A 13,684-nucleotide genomic window follows, 5' to 3' on the forward strand; every position below is an offset into this window, starting at 1 on the left:
GGAGAGGAGAATGACAATATGACTTCTAAGAAATGGAACAGAGCCGTGGTCCCCGCCTGGCTCGGTCCAGTGCTGTGACACTCAGCTTCACATAAGCTTTGTTTCCTAAACTTGGATTATCAACAACATGGCTTTACAAATGGTTGTATCTTTGCCCTACAACCCTTTATCTAAGCAAGTTTGAGTAGTTCTCTTCCTACCTTTTTTTTCCCCTCTTACATTTTTATACAGATATACCTCACCATATATATTCTAAAGAAAAATACTCATACAGTCAAGGTTAAAAAAATTTACCATTTATTTTTAAAGGCATTAATAAAAAGCTTAACATACTTTATACTAAGAAAGTTATAATATACAAATGGGCTGAGTTGAAATTTTCACAGATTGACTTTTCTGTACTACACGTGACTGACTTTCTTTAATCACTCACATTTCCACTGTTGAGTTATTCAGACTGATTATTCCCTTGAAGCACAGGGCTGGCTATTTAAGCAGGAGTCACATGCAACAAGGGGAAATGCAGGTGATTATTCCACCCAACCAACTGTTCATGAAGAAAAAGATGAAATTCTGTTCACGTTGACCATGGTGCATCAAAATACCATTCTCCTTGGGAGAGAGCTGCACCTGAATGTGGGGGAAAAAAAGATCTAGATATACATATGCAATTTAAAAACGCATTTTCTTATAAAATCAAAAGAAAAAGAAAGTGGAGAGCAATACACTCATCAAGGGAAGTAAAACTAGAATAAACTAATATAAAGACAACACAATATTAAATTCAATCTTCATAAGATAAATAATTGTTACACAAATTGTGAAATTCATGCAAGAATAAACGTGCCAGACTACCTAAAAAATTTTTTTAAGGAACACTGGTATTTGATCTGTCCTAACAGAATTAAAAATATTACAAAATGATCAAAATCATGTATTAAAAAAACAAACAAACAGAAAAAAAACTGGGGCGCCTGGGTAGCCCAGTTGGTTAAGCGTCTGCCTTCGGTTCAGGTCAAGATCCCAGGGTCCTGAGATGGAGTCCCATGTCAGGATCCCTGTTAGGCAAGGAGTCTGCTTGTCCCTCTCCCTCTGCCCCTCCCCCCCAGCTTGTGCTCTCTCTCGCTCTCTAATAAAAATCTTAAAAAAACAAAACCCCAACAGTGATTACAATACAAACAACATCACCTAACTACAACTGGTAACTAAACCTAATTATCTAGAAATTAAAACATTGTACATCTCTAGAGTTGAAAACAAAAAAAGTTTGAGTATCTAGAAAATGCTAAGAATTCTACATAATAGAATCTACAAAATACAACTAAAGCACTATCCAGAGAAAAATTCACTGTACTAAGATACCCATTTTAATAAACAGTAGATAAGAAGGAATTTGTAAAACTTATAACAAAAGCAAAAAGAGGAAATTAATTCCTGGTGTATCATCTGGGTCCACTGGGGTCCTACTTTAGTTTTTGAGTTTCTTTTTTGAGCAGTTCTAATAACTCTAAGGATTCATGACTATTTCTTAGAGGTTTGCCAAAGAACAGAGAAAATTTACTTAGAATAATAATGATAAAACTTTTATTTTGCAACTATGCTATAATGCTACTGGATTCTTTTATAAATCTAAAATACAGAATTTTAGTGATTTTATTATCCCTTATCTTTGAACACTTTATTCTTCTTCATCTCTGTATATATTTTACTGTAACTCATTGTGGTAGCCAGCCTTCAAGATCATCCCCAGTGATTTAACTGCCTCCTGTTTTGCATGCCCTTGGTAATCCCCTCCAGTTGACTGTGTCATCCCACTCCTGTGACTGCAGTGGGTTGGACTTAGATCTAAAGAACAGAAAAAGGTGGAAGGGACGGTGCGGTGTTGCTCACTCTCTATTGGATCACTTGCCCTAGGGAATCCAGCTGCCATGTTGTGACTCTCAGGCTGTGTATGGAGAGCCCCAAGAAGGAAGGTACTCAGGTCTCCAAACAAAAACAAGTGAGCTTGGAAGCAGATCCTCCAGTCCCAGCAAAAACTTGAGACTACTGTAAGTCTCATGGGAACCACCCAGCTAATAAGCTGCTCCTGGATTCCTGACCAACAAAAACTAGATAATAAATGTGCTGTTTTAAAGTGCTAAATTTTGGGGTAATTTGTTATTTAACAACAGATAATACACTCACTAATTATCTGCAGCTATGCTAAAAAAAAAAAAAAAAAAGACTGAAATAATAACAACATGGAAGGACAAAATCACCTAAAACGATAATGAAATAAATCATCAACAATGAGATGATCACTATTACATCATCCTTCAGTTCTCTTATTCTATTGCCCAAAGTACTGGATTTTCTTTCAAGATGTATTAACGGAAGTCTGGAGACACTGCCCTTCATCCTTGAAGTCTTTTTTTTTTTTTTTTAAGCCTTCCTTGAAAACAGTTGACAGTTCAGACTTTTTCATTCTCTGTAATAGCAGAGAACAAAATTGACAAAAGAAATATTTTCATAATTATTAAACCAGTTAGAAGATGAATGCAGAGACAGCAACATATAGACCAGCAGTTGGAAAACTATGGCCTAATTTATTTACTATCTAGTCTTTTAAGAAAAAAAAATTTATTTTTAATATTTTAAATTTTTTTAAAGATTTTTATTTGACAGAGCACAAGCAGGGGGAACGGCAGGCATAGGGAGAGGGAGAAGCAGGCTCCCCCACAGAGCAGGGAGCCCGACGTGGGGATTGATCCCAGCACCCTGGGATCATGACCTGAGCCGAAGGCAGTCGCCCAACCAACTGAGCCACCCAGGCACCCCAGAAAAAAATTATTTTAATATTATTTCTTAGTCTTTTCATTTTTTTTTTTTTTTAAGATTTTATATATTTGACAGACAGGGCACACAAGCAGGGCGAGTGGGAGAGGGAGAAGCAGGCTTCCCGCCGAGCAGGGAGCCCGACGTAGGGCCCGATCCCAGGACCCTGGGATCATGACCTGAGCCAAAGGCAGCCGGTTAACCGACTGAGCCACCCAGGGGCCCCTCATTTTCTTATTTTTTAAAAGTAATCTCTACAACCCAATGTGGAGCTCGAACTCACGACCCCGAGATCAAGAGTCACGTGCTCTTCCGACTGAGTCAGCTGCCCTTAAGAAAAAATTTGTGGGGGCGCCTGGGTGGCTCAGTCGTTAAGCGTCTGCCTTCGGCTCAGGTCATGATCCCAGGGTCCTGGGATCGAGCCCCACATCGGGCTCCTTGCTCTGCGGGAAGTCTGCTTCTCCCTCTCCCACTCCCCCTGCTTGTGTTCCCTCTCTCGCTGTGTCTGTCAAATAAATTAATTCTTTAAAAAAAAAAAAGAGGGCGCCTGGGTGGCTCAGTTGGTTAAGCGACTGCCTTCGGCTCAGGTCATGATCCTGGAGTCCCGGGATCGAGTCCCACATCGGGCTCCCTGCTTGGCGGGGAGTCGGCTTTTCCCTCTGACCCTCCCCCATCTCATGCTCTCTCTATCTCATTCTCTCTCTCAAATAAATAAAATCTTTAAAAAATAAAAAAAAGAAAAAGAAAAAAAATGGTGCTCCCTACTGTAGACTAACAGTGGTGGTGAACTTGTTCCTATAAGCAAAGTCTCAGATGATGAGTCTTCAAAATGGCATATGCTACTTAGGTGCATTTTCTCCAACTCAAGAACTGATACATTTCTGAGGACAAAAAAGGAAATACAGGGCACCTGGGTGGCTCAGTTGGTTAAGCGACTGCCTTCGGCTCAGGTCATGATCCCGGAGTCCCGGGATCGAGTCCCACATCGGGCTCCCTGCTCGGCGGGGAGTCTGCTTCTCCCTCTAACCCTACCCTCTCTTGTGCTCTCTCTCTCTTTCTTTTTCTCTCTAATAAATAAAAAATTAAAAAAAAATCTTTAAAAAAAAAAAAAAGGAAATACAGTAGTGTCATTCAGTCCTTAAACAGGGAGGATTTCACCATAATATTTTGTGGTAAAAACGTGAACCATCGCACTTTGCTAAAAAACAAACATGTAACAGTATTCATCTTTTTTCCCTGCCCCCATCCAGTATTCACCTTTTATGAGGCTTGTGCACCAAAATTCACTTGGTAAAGCTGCGAGTGGACAAATGTAAAAGAAAGATGTGGATACAGAAGTAAATGGAAGCTAACAGATGATAGAGAAATGAAAAACAGTAATTGGACTGCTCATTCCTACTGGTGCTAATAAATGTAAAAATGAAGTATTTTGCTGTTACACAACAAAGAAGGGACCTGTAATCTGTCCATTTAACAAAATCATGAGCCACGAAATCTCGAAAGTATTGTGTTTTGATGAAATCCATGAAGAATCATCAAAATAATAAGACAGAACACAGTAAAGAATGTATTTGAAATCTAGAATCAGTATAAGATAAATACAGGCTCATGCATAACAACTAATGAACAGTTAGTTGACTCCAAAGAATGTTACCCACTTTAGATACACACACACACATATATTAAATACTGGGAAAATATGGAATAAAAACTTGGGTTTGCTATATTTGAATTCTCATCGAAATTACTAACAAAGTTATTCTCACTATCTCTATTCTTGTCTAAACTGCTTGTAGAATGACTTCAAAATAAATACACTAAATTCTCATTCATGGTAGTTATGTTCTAAAAAGTCACTATATGGGGCGCCTGGGTGGCTCAGTCGGTTAAGTATCTGCCTTTGGCTCAGGTCACGATCCCAGGGTCCTGGGATGGAGCCCCACATCGGGCTCCCTGCTCAGCAAGGAGCCTGCTTGTCCCTCTCTCTCTGTCCCTCCCCTGCTTGTGCTCTCACTCGCTCTCTTTCAAGTTCTAAAATCTTGAAGAAGTCACTATACTTTTTTTTGGTAGGCTCCACGCCCAGCATGGACACTCGCCACCCTGAGATCAAGCCCATGTGGGGCTCCCTGCTCAATGGGGAGTCTGCTTCTCCCTCTCCTTCAGCCCCTCCCCCCACCATGCTTGCTCTCTCTCTCAAATGGTTAAGTAAAATCTTAAAAAACAACAACAGGACAATGAATCTGTGAAAACTGAGCCATTGCTCCTAGAAGAAACAGAGAGCTATGTTCAGGCAAGCCTTTAGTCACATTTTTATCGACGGATAAATACCTTTTAAAATGTGTATTTCTGTTGAAAGACACGTTACTTAATGTATACTGATGATTCTAACACTGAACCATGGCCAAAAGCACTATAACTCATGCCTGAATGAAGCTTAACCAACACATTTTCTCTGTAAGGCACCTCACAGTTTCTTGCACTTGGGAACACAAAGCACAATGTTCGGGGGCCACTTTAAAGAGCGAAAAGGCACAGAAATGTGAAAAATGTAGCACTAAAAGACTGCAAAAAATGCTTGTTCATAGTATGAGATGAAAGATGAAGACAGGGGCACCTGGGTAGCTCAGTCAGTTAAGCATCCAACTCTCAAGTTCGGCTTAGGTCATGATCTCAGGGTCGTGAGATCCCTGCACTCAGCGGGGAGTCTGCCTGAGATTCTCTTTCCCTCCCCTTGTGCTCTCTAAGTAAATAAATAAATAAATAAAATCTTTTAAAAAAGAAAGATGAAGACAAAACTGCTCAAGCTCAAGTATGAATGTCTGTGTCAGAAGACTCAAATTTTTTGCCACTCTGCACTGATCTATGAATGATATGGCAGAAGTGCCGTAATTATTGACATGGGCATTACAGATAAATTTCAGTGAGCAGGCAAATTTGCAAATACATAATCTGTGAATAATGAGAATTGACTATCGATAAAATTTGAAAAACAAGAATTAAAAGAGTAAACACAAATATGTAAACTGATAAAAGGAAAATTATCACATAGATATAGGAAGGTAAACATTTCTGTTAAAAAGGCAATAATCACTAACACCTTAAAAGCAAGGTCAAATAAATGATAAACTAGAAAACAGGTATTTACAACTCATATCACAGAGGGATGGTTTCCATAACATATAAAGAATTCTTGCAAATCAAAAAGGAAAAACATACATCCCAGTTAAAAAGTAGGCAAAGGTGATATAAAGTTTTCAACAAAGAAATACAGCTTTTAAACACATGACAGGATGTTGAACTTTACAATAATAAAAAAATTATAGTGAGATAACCATTTCCAACTATTAGATTGACAAGAATCCAAAGGATTATTGAAAAGAATGCCCTCTCCCACTCCCCCTGCTTGTGTTCCCTCTCTCGCTGTCTCTGTCAAATAAATAAATCTTTAAAAAAGGGAGGGGGGAGCCTGAGTTGCTCAGTCGTTAAGATTATTGGAAAGATTGGGGGAAACAGGAACTCTCAATGTTGGTGAGAATACTAAAGATAGTCTCTACTGAGAGCAACATGGCAAAAAACTATTAAAATTCTAGATTCTATTAAGGTAGTTTTAAAAATGTATTCATAAATCTACAAAAAGAATTCTGTAAAAGAATACTAACTGTAGCATTAAATAGCAAACTGGGAACTGCCTAAAACTCCATCCATAAGAGCTCAAATAAGTATGGGACACATCTCTACATAAAAATACCATGCAACTTTAAAAAACAAGGCAGTTTTATATACTGGTATGGAGTATTCTTCAAAAAATGTTGAGGAAAAAGCACTTACCTATTAGAGAATACTGTGTGAATTACCTATAAAAACGAAAAATTTAAAAAGTTGAAAGGAGTAATGATAGAAACATCTTACCAGAGTTATTTCAATTACATATTTTTACTGTCAGTAAACGTACACAGCACACACACAAACACAAAACATCAAAGGGTATGCTGTGAGGTCTCTCTCACATGCCTACCTTCTAGTCCCTCTTCAGAGATAACTTGAGTATCACCCTGGGGTGACCATCAATGCACACACAGACATGTTCGTAAATGTATATTTACATAAAAGGCAGGTAGAATACACTTCTGCATCTTACTTTTTTCATTTAAACATATCTTCCTATAAGATTGCTCTATATAGGGCGCCTGGGTGGCTCAGTCGGTCAAGCGCCTGCCTTCGGCTCAGGTCATGATCCTGGAGTCCCGGGATCGAGTCCCGCATCGGGCTCCCTGCTCGGCGGGGAGTCTGCTTCTCCCTCTGACCCTCCCCCTCTCATGTGCTCTCTGTCTCTCATTCTCGCTCTGGCAAATAAATAAATAAAATCTTAAAAAAAAAAAAAAAGAATAGCCTGCCTTTATTTTTCCATCTTCCCCTCAAGCCACAGATCCATGAATCCTTTTGGCCCACTCCTCAAACAACCTCTACCCAGACCATTTTAGCCTCTTCGTTGCTTCTAGGTTCACCCTTTCTTACACAGGTTTCCCAGAATTAAACAGAAAAACCCTGGGAGTCAGCAGGCTGGCAGAAGGAAGAGACAGGGTCTGTTTGGCTGCATCATGTGTGGAGGAAGAAATAAGAGGATGCCACCAGCCTACAAATACCGTGAGAGTTTAAACCCTAGTTCTTCGGGCGCCTGGGTGGCTCAGTCGGTTCGGTGACTGCCTTCGGCTCAGGTCATGATCCCGGAGTCCCGGGATCGAGTCCCGCATCGGGCTCCCTGCTCGGCAGGGAGAAGCAGACTCTCTGTCTCTCTCATTCTCTCTGTCTCAGATAAATAAATAAAATCTTTAAAAAAAAAAAAGATTGCTCTATATAACAAGCAGCAGTGTCGTTTTTTATTTATTTTAGAGAGAGTGAGCACGCACAAGCGGGAGGAAGAGCAGGAGAGGGACAAGCAGACTCCACGTTGAGCGCAGAGCCTGTCCCCACGACCTCGAGATCACGACCTGAGCCAAAATCAAGAGCTGGAGGCCTAACCGACTGAGACACCCAGGTGCCCCAACAATGTACTTATTTAAAAAAAATAAACTGAATACAAGTATCCCCATGCTTTTTGAAAGTTTGTTAGGCCACTCTGCTTTATACCAAAGACCTACACTAGCAGCACCTGTTTTCACTAACCAAAAGAAATCCGAAGATTTACTTTTTTTTTTTTTTAAAGATTTTAGTTATTTGACAGAGACACAGCGAGAGAGGGAACACAAGCAGGGGGAGTGGGAGAGGAAGAAGCAGGCTTCCCGCTGAGCAGGGAGCCCGATGCGGGGCTCGATCCCAGGACCCTGGGATCATGACCTGAGCCGAAGGCAGACGCTTAACGACTGAGCCACCCAGGTGCCCCACAGATTTACGTTTTTATGACAAAGGCAAAATACAGAAATAACATTCAGCGTGTGTTTTGCAAAGGCTGTCACAGAGGCACTGCTAGGCTCCTTCCCTGGCGTCTCAGGCAGCATCCGGCTGTCCTATTTCTGAACTGTGAGTATCTGTGCTTTATCTCGATTTATTTTGTGCATCCGCTAGCAAGTTGTGTACCAAAGTACCAGAAAATCCTGAGAGGTTACTTTTGTCATCTGGGATGTTAAAAAAATTTCCATATAAATTGTAAATGGTACTTGATTCTTGGCTTTATGCTATTTTAGATTATGAAAGGTTTCACAGAAATGCTTTACTTCAGGTATTGGGGGAAACGTGTAATATTCAAAAATAGATTCAAACTATTTTAGAACTTTTATTTCATAAATAACAATGGAAAAAGAAGTAATTCTTAAGCTATAACAGGTGGATACTCTAGCAATTAGGTAGGTGGGAAGAATAAAGGCATTAACTAGTTTATTCTCTGGGGGAAGCAATATGACAACATACAGTGATCTTTACGGAACTACTTAGAATCTAAAGCTCAATATATGAAATTATCATCAATACACAGAAATAATTCTATGGAACTATGTTAAACAAAAAAGCCCAAAATAGATGTGTTATTACCATGTAGAAATATTCAGCAGTGACGCCAAATGTGACACATTATTCTTAGGTACTTGAGAAATACAGAGTATAAGATCATTGTTTCATATATTTGGTTTTAACAATCACAGTAATCTTTTTAAAAACATGGAATAAAAGAAAATTGTTACAGAATGGGAAAGGTGATGCAATGAACTGTGTCATCGAATCAAGTATTCAAGAAAAATATGATGAAATGTTTAAAAATAGGAGGAACAGGGCGCCTGGGTGGCTCAGTCGGTTAAGCGACTGCCTTCGGCTCAGGTCGTGATCCCAGGGTCCTGGGATCGAGTCCCACATCGGGCTCCCTGCTCGGCAGGAAGCCTGCTTCTCGCTCTCCCACTCCCCCTGCTTGTGTTCCCTCTCTCACTGTGTCTCTGTCAAATAAATAAATAAAATCTTAAAAAAAAAAAAAAAAAGAGGAACAGGGGTGCCTGGAGGGCTCAGTCTGAAGACTGTGTGACTCCCATGCTGGGTGTAGAGATTAATTAAATATATAAACTTAAAAATAATAGGAGGAACAGTTGGCAGTATACTTGTTTTCCTGCCATAGATTATGAAACTGGGCATTGGGCAACAGACAGCACAGGGCAGAGAGCCATGAGAAAAGCAAACACTTAAGGTTGAGTTTTCCATTCACCCCATTTTGGCTGGACACAATTTCCAAACTGTAGCATGGAAGGTGGAGCTTGAACAGGTATTGTTCTTCATACATGGAATAGAGAGAAAGTTTGGGTCCTAGATTAAGGGAGCTGGAATCTGAAAAGGTAGGGTCTAGAGGGCAGGGATTTGAAAATGGGGAGCTCCAACCATCCGATCCAGGAATTGCACTACTGGGTATTTACCCCAAAGATACAAATGTAGTGATCCGAAGGGGTACGTGCACCCCACTGTTTATAGCAACAATGTCCACAAGAGCCAAACTATGGAAAGAGCCCAGATGTCCACTGATAGATGAATGGATAAAAAAGATGTGGTATATATATACAGTGGAGTATTATGCAGCCATCAAAAGGAATGAAATCTTGCCATTTGCAATGATGTGGATAGAACTAGAGGGTATTACGGTAAGCGAAATAAGTCAATCAGAGAAAGACATGTATCATATGATCTCACTGATATGAGGAATTCTTAATCTCAGGAAACAAACTGAGGGTTGCTGGAGTGGTGGGGGGTGGGAAGAATGGGGTGGCTGGGTGATGGACATTGGGGAGGGTATGTGCTATGGTGAGCACTGTGAATTGTGTAAGACTGATGAATCACAGACCTGTACCCCTGAAACAGATAATACATTATATGTTCAAAAAAAAAAAAAAAAAGAAGATAGTAGGAAGGGAAAAACGAAGGGGGGGAACTTGGAGGGGGAGATGAACCATGAGAAACTGTGGACTCTGAGAAACAAACGGAGGGTTCTAGAGGGGAGTGAGGTGGGGGATGGGTTAGCCTGGTGATGGGTATTAAAGAGGGCACGTACTGCATGGAGCATGGGTGTTATATGCAAACAATGAATCATGGAACATTACATTAAAAAGAAGATAAATTTAAAACAAAACAAAAACAAACAAAAAAAGAAAATGGGGACCTCCAGAAATTTGTGTAAAAATTCTACTTAGGTACTTGCCCAAATCCTACATTATGTAGCTAGCATGGAGCTTGGAAGCAGCTGCAGGGGGGCTGAGAGCTGGAGGGAGAGTTCTGAGGTCATATTATAGAGTGCCACCATTTACTCTGGCCGAAAGACAAGTCATTTCACCTCTGTGAGTCTTTTTCTTGTTTGTGAAATGGGAATAATAATAATATCTAACTTGATGGTGCTATAAAGATTAAATGAAGTAACCTATACCTAGAGCACCCAGTAATCACTCTAAAAATGTAGCCATTATTATTACTTATAAAAAGGAGAAGAATTTCATGTGGCAGTTTTTAGTTTCCTTAATATACCTAAGGAGTCTATTGAAACCAAATTCCATAAGGTAAGATTTTATTTAATCAAGAAGTCGTTATCTAAACACAAAGACTCATTAATGTTTAGGTACAATGCTTCACATCTGTCTTCTGCCTGGAAACCAAGAACTGGTTTTATTTAAAGTGAAATACAGCTCTCCGCCATCTCCGGGCTGCCATGGTGGTGCACATCAATGTCCTGGCAGATGCTCTCAAGAGCATTAACAATGCTGAAAAGAGGCAAACGCCAGGTTCTTAATAGGCCATGTTCCAGGGTCATCATTCAGTTTCTAACTGTGACAATGAAGCATGGCTGCACTGGTGAATTTAAAATTTTATTTTTAGGGCCCCTGGGTGGCTCAGTTGGTTAAGCGGCTGCCTTCGGCTCAGGTCATGATCCTGGAGTCCCGGGATCGAGTCCCACATCAGGCTCCCTGCTAAGCAGGGAGTCTGCTTCTCCTTCTGTCTGTCCGTCCTCTCACGCTCACTCTCTCTCTCTCAAATAAATTTAAAAAAAATTTTTATTTTTACGTAATCTCTACACCCAACAAGGGGCTCGAACTCACAACCCCAAGATCAAGAGCTGCATGCTCTACTAACTGAGCCAGCTAGGCTCACCTGGGTAATTATACTTTTAAATGTGATGGTTTATGTAATTTTAAAAATACTCCTCCCAGGAATGCAACACTCATTTTGAAACTGACAAGAAAAAACATTTTTCAAACTCTGCTTCTCAAGGCAACATGGAAACATCCATCAAGAACCATAATGTCCGGCACGCCTGGGTGGCTCAGTCGTTAAGCATCCGCCTTCGGCTCAGGTCATGATCCCAGGGTTCTGGGATCGAGCCCCACATGGGGCTACCTGCTCAGCGGGAAGCCGGCTTCTCCCTCTCCCACTCCCCCTGCTTGTGTTCCTTCTCTCGCTGTGTCTCTCTCTGTCAAATAAATAAATAAAATCTTAAAAAAAAAAAAAAGAAAGAAAAAAGAACCATAATGTCCACAATCTTCTATCACATAGTCACAATAGAAATTTACCTGAAGGCTATGAAAGAACAGAATCAAATTACCACATATAAGAAGGTACCCACTGTAATGTTATCCAGAATGCCAAAAACTACTTAACTGAATGAACAGTGGCATAACGTGTAGGCAAACAATCGGACAGAAAGAATATGTAAAAAAACATTAAAATGTGATGTTAAGTGCAGATACACATGTGTGCACAAAATGCTATGATGGCATCTCTATCAAATATAGATGAATATGGACTGAAAGTATAAAATAATACGTGAAAAAGGAATATAATTATAGACACACAGCTTTTGCTAATTTAAAAATAGTGAACATTTTTCCTACATACTTTTCAAACATACAGAAAATAGAAAAAATAGTACAATGAACATCCATGTGCACACCACTTAGATTCAATAGCCATATACGCTTCATGCACATGTACATTATTATTTTTTTTTTTTAAAGATTTTATTTATTTATTTGAGCCAGAGAGAATGAGAGAGAGAGAGAGAGCACATGAGACGGGGTAGGGTCAGAGGGAGAAGCAGGCTCCCTGCCGAGCAGGGAGCCCGATGCGGGACTCGATCCAGGGACTCCAGGATCATGACCTGAGCCAAAGGCAGTCGCTTAACCAACTGAGCCACCCAGGCGCCCGCACATGTACATTTTGCTAAATCATTTAAAAAGAAATTCATGACATTTTAATACTTCACTTACAAATACTTGAGTATGCAAATTTAAAAAGACATTCTTCCATATATTACAACACCCTCATCACAGTTCATAAATTAGCAATAATTATCTAATTTCAGTTAAAATCCAGTCCATATTCAAATTTCTTCAACCCTCAAGACTTTTATAGATGGCCCTTTAAACCAGATTCCAACCACGGCCACAATGCATTTGGCTGTTATGCCTCTTAAGTCACTTTTAATCTAGAAAAGTTACTCCCTTTTTTTTTCTTTCACTGACTTTTTGAAGAAAGGAAGCCAGTTACCTTCTAAAACATTTCTAAATAAATAATAAATAAATAAATAAATAAATAAATAAATAAATAAATAAATAAAACAAAACATTTCACATTCTAGACCCATCTGATCATTTCTTTTCTGGGGTCATTTAACTTGTTGCTCTATCCCCAGTTTTTTCCAGTAAGTGGAAAAGATCTTATAGGCTTAATTAAATTCCAGTTAAACTCTTTTGACCAAAACACTTCACAGATGATTCAGTCGATTTCATACTGCATCATAAATCAAAAACCAAGTCTGGCTGTCCCACCACAGTGGTGCAGTATCATCACTAATTCTAAGGATCTCTTCACTGTAAAGATGTTTTTCTTTCCACACCACTAACCAAGTACTTGCTGAGATGATACTTTGACATCATGAGAGAATGTAGATCAACTTTTTATCAAATTGTTTTGACATCAAAATGTATTTAATACTACTATATATAGAAAACCCTACAGACTACACCAAAAAACGACTAGAACTGATAAATGAATTTAGTAAAGTCACAGGATACAAAATCAAGATAGAGAAAACTGTTGCATTTCTTTTTTTTTTTAAGATTTTATTTATTTGACAGAGAGACAGCGAGAGAGGGAACACAAGCAGGGAGAGTGGGAGAGGGAGAAGCAGGCTTCCTGCTGAGCAGGGAGCTTAATGTGGGGCTTGATCTCAGCACCCTGGGATCACGACCTGAGCCGATGGCAGACGCTTAACAACTGAGCCACCCAGGCACCCCTTGCATTTCTATATACTAATAATGAGCTAGTAGAGACAGAAAATAAGAAAACAATCCCATTTACAGTTGCACCCAAACCAATAAAACACTTAAGAATAAAATTAACCAAGGAAGTTAAAGAC

General features: G+C 39.6%; 1 protein-coding gene across 2 annotated transcripts in view; it reads right to left on the reverse strand.

Moving 5' to 3' along the window:
* Positions 1–282: 282 nt before the first annotated feature.
* Positions 283–13,684, reverse strand: part of LOC110591193 (survival motor neuron protein) — a 40,603-nt gene continuing 27,201 nt past the window's right edge. Inside the window, exons 9-10 of one of the 2 annotated variants that reach the window (XM_021702086.2) lie at positions 6,643–6,668; positions 283–630 (exon numbers count right to left, since the gene is read on the reverse strand). The gene's annotated coding sequence lies outside the window, so the exon portion shown is untranslated. Of the gene's footprint in view, positions 631–6,642; positions 6,669–10,883; positions 11,031–13,684 lie in introns of those variants that run through there. The other variant, XM_021702081.1, reaches the window with a different exon arrangement.

This window comes from Neomonachus schauinslandi, chromosome 7 (genome assembly GCF_002201575.2).
Source record: "Neomonachus schauinslandi chromosome 7, ASM220157v2, whole genome shotgun sequence".
Lineage (NCBI taxonomy): Eukaryota > Metazoa > Chordata > Mammalia > Carnivora > Phocidae > Neomonachus > Neomonachus schauinslandi.